The sequence below is a fragment of the Acipenser ruthenus genome, chromosome 54 (assembly GCF_902713425.1).
Source record: "Acipenser ruthenus chromosome 54, fAciRut3.2 maternal haplotype, whole genome shotgun sequence".
Classification (NCBI taxonomy): Eukaryota; Metazoa; Chordata; class Actinopteri; order Acipenseriformes; family Acipenseridae; genus Acipenser; species Acipenser ruthenus.
In genome coordinates, this window is record NC_081242.1 from 3,922,859 (window position 1) to 3,926,947 (window position 4,089).

The window sequence follows — 4,089 nt, forward strand, 5'->3', positions numbered from 1 at the left end:
CCACTAGAAGTCTCTCAATGCCTTTTGAATTTACTAAGTTTCTTTATTATAAAAGATACATATGTTTTGTATTACAATTATACGTGGACACATTGTCAACTATTGAGAAATTTCAGTTCATTTCATTGATCAAGCCCTGCCATAATACCACAGCCTTCTTAAATCCTTAATGTTCATTTTTAATGATATATAAATGTCTATTAATCTATATCTGTTTGTTTCGGAGTTCATTATACATACACACCCCTCCCCCCGCTACATACAAATAAATAAATACTGTATACTCAAAATAATTAAAGATTGTTTCACTTGGGACACTGGGTTAAAGGACACTAAGACACCAAATACTCTCTCCAAATAAATACAGTACTGTTGCATGTTTCAAAGTAAATGCATCAAATGTAAACCATCCTCTTCAGAAAAAAATAATAAAACAAATACTGAAAATGTTTTCCCAAAGTAATTTTCTGCACCTCTGTGCCTCCTGTATCTGTTTGAGAAACCACTTTCTTAATTTCTTAAAACTATACTAAAAAATAATAAAAAAAAATTGGTCCCCCCCAAAAAAAAAAATAAAAAATAAAGCATATCAATCTTTGCTCGATTCTGAATTGTTAGGCATCATAGGATCGTCTAGCACTGACAAATCTTTATCAGAGCTAGCGTAGCCCTGGACTACACAGATCAACATAGACTGTGTGGCCAGTGTGACATGAATTGAAGACGAGGAAAATTTCATTCTCACACGGTAGAGCCATCATCGAGCAGGCACTATCGCAATTAGAAAATTATTTTTTACCATTGTTTTCTTTTAAAAAAATACCTTAAACCCTAGATTTACCTTGAACTTTTACTGATTCGTCGAGTACCTTTCTGCTAAGTAGAGACATTCTAAGAAAATAGTCCCGAACATTTTTAAAATAAAGAATAAGGATGACATACATATAAAGTGAAAAATAATGAGTATTAACTTGTTAGGGTTTTAAACCTCTATTTATAATTTTGCCTGAGGAATGAACGGAGCAATTACTGAATTGCAGAAAATAGTGATCTGAACACTGAACCTCAATCCACTGAAGACACAACCCCAATCACCAAGGATACAGCCCCAGACTGCAAGCACCAGTCACCGAGAGCACAGTCCCAGACTGCAAACAGCTCCCCTCTAACCCACAGACTCCCCAGTCAAACACCTGAGGGGGTGCTTCTCCATGCTGGAGCTCACACTTGCTAAACTCACAGAAGCCAGTATCATACAGCAGTTGAGAGACGAGCTTGCCCAGGTGAAAAACGAGTCAAAAGCCTCAAAAGCTGAAGGCCGAGGTGAGGGGGCTGCAGCAGGAGAACAAGACCCTGAGGAGCAAGCTGGCCAGGTGAGAGAGGAGCTGCATTGCAGAGAGAAGCGTGTGAGCAAGGAGCTCCAGATCCTGAGAGTGCAGCTACACAAACACACCATCATAGAGAGCACAGCACCCCCACCGCCCCACACTCTGCAACTGCACAACACCAGCCAGCAGAGACACACTGCCCCCCCAGACACACTGAGACTGACACACACACACTACCCTCCATACACACACACACTGCCCCCCCATACACACTGACACTGACGCACACACACTACCCTCCATACACACTGCCACTGACACACACACACTACCCTCCATACACATTGACACTGACACACACACTGCCCCCATACACACTGACACACACACACTACCCTCCATACACATTGACACTGACGCACACACACTACCCCTCCATACACACAGACACACACACACTACCCCCCCATACACACTGACACTGACACACACACACACTACCCTCCATACACACACTGCCCCCCATTCACACCAACACTGCCCCCATACACACTGCCCCCATACACACACTGCCCCCATACACACTGACACACACACACTACCCTCCATACACACTGACACTGACGCACACACACTACCCTCCATACACACTGACACTGACACACACACTACCCCCCCATACACACTGACACTGACACACACACACTGCCCCCCCATACACACTGACACTGACACACACACACTGCCCCCCCATACACACTGAGACTGACACACACACACACTACCCTCCATACACACTGACACTAACGCACACACACTACCCCTCCATACACACTGACACTGACACACACACACTACCCCCCATACACACTGAGACTGACACACACACACACTACCCTCCATACACACTGACACTAACGCACACACACTACCCCTCCATACACACTGACACTGACACACACACACTACCTCCCCATACACACTGACACTGACACACACACACTGCCCCCCCATACACACTGAGACTGACACACACACACTACCCTCCATACACACTGAGACTGACACACACACACACTACCCTCCATACACACTGACACTAACGCACACACACTACCCCTCCATACACACTGACACTGACACACACACACTACCCCCCATACACACTGAGACTGACACACACACACACTACCCTCCATACACACTGACACTAACGCACACACACTACCCCTCCATACACACTGACACTGACACACACACACTACCTCCCCATACACACTGACACTGACACACACACACTGCCCCCCCATACACACTGAGACTGACACACACACACTGCCCCCCATACACACTGAGACTGACACACACACACACTACCCTCCATACACACTGACACTGACACACACACACTGCCCCCCATACACACTGAGACTGACACACACACACTACCCTCCATACACACTGCCACTGACACACACACTGCCCCCCATACACACTGACACTGACGCACACACACTACCCTCCATACACACTGCCCCCCATACACACACTGCCCCCCCATACACACTGCCCCCCTGTGGCAAGTTGCCTCTTTTATTATTTATGTATATGTATATATTATTAGGCTTCCAAGCCAAAGGCTGGGAAGCCTATTGTTATTGCTGTGTTTATTATTATTATTATTATTATTATTATTATTATTTTTCCGCACAAACAACATCGCAGAGTTATGAAAATGCATACGTAAGTAGATGCCTATGGCTGGACAACCAGACTTGTGTCCCCGAATGAAAAAGTCACATGGTTCGACCGCCATTTGGATCTCGTGGAAATTTTGGGAATTTTTCAAAACTCTTGCCTTTAAAAACAACTTAAGGTGGAACTGTGACAATGGCAGCAGATAGTGCAGCAATGGCCTATAAAAAACATATGTTCAATCGAGGTCGATTGAACAATTACTTTGCCCGCTACGCTGGATTGGCGCCAAATATTCAACAATCTTCTTGTCTTAAACTGCAACGTCAATCGACACCTAAATTGGCACACATGTTCATGACCAGGTCCTTTCTACCGTTTGTAAAATCCACGTTTTTCACTAACAAACATGGCCACAGCGCGCAAATAACCATTTCACGACGGCTCTATTTTCATACATTCGTACATAAATCCAAGGTGCAATACACTACAGTCATGAAACTTTATAAGAAGAACATAAGAACATAAGAAAGTTTACAAACGAAAGGTGGCCATTCAGCCCATCTTGCTCGTTTGGTGGTTAGTAGCTTATTGATCCCAGAATCTCATCAAGCAGCTTCTTGAAGGATCCCAGGGTGTCAGCTTCAACAACATTACTGGGGAGTTGGTTCCAGACCCTCACAATTCTCTGTGTAAAAGAGTGCCTCCTATTTTCTGTTCTGAATGCCCCTTTATCTAATCTCCATTTGTGACCTCTGGTCATTGTTTCTTTATCAGGTCAAAGAAGTCCCCTGGGTCGACATTGTCTATACCTTTTAGGATTTTGAATGTTTGAATCAGATCGCCGCGTAGTCTTCTTTGTTCAAGATTGAATAGATTCAATTCTTTTAGCCTGTCTGCATACGACATACCTTTTAAACCCAGGATAATTCTGGTTGCTCTTCTTTGCACTCTTTCTAGAGCAGCAATATCCTTTTTGTAACGAGGTGACCAGAACTGAACACAATATTCTAGGTGAGGTCTTACTAATGCATTGTAGAGTTTTAACATTACTTCCCTTGATTTA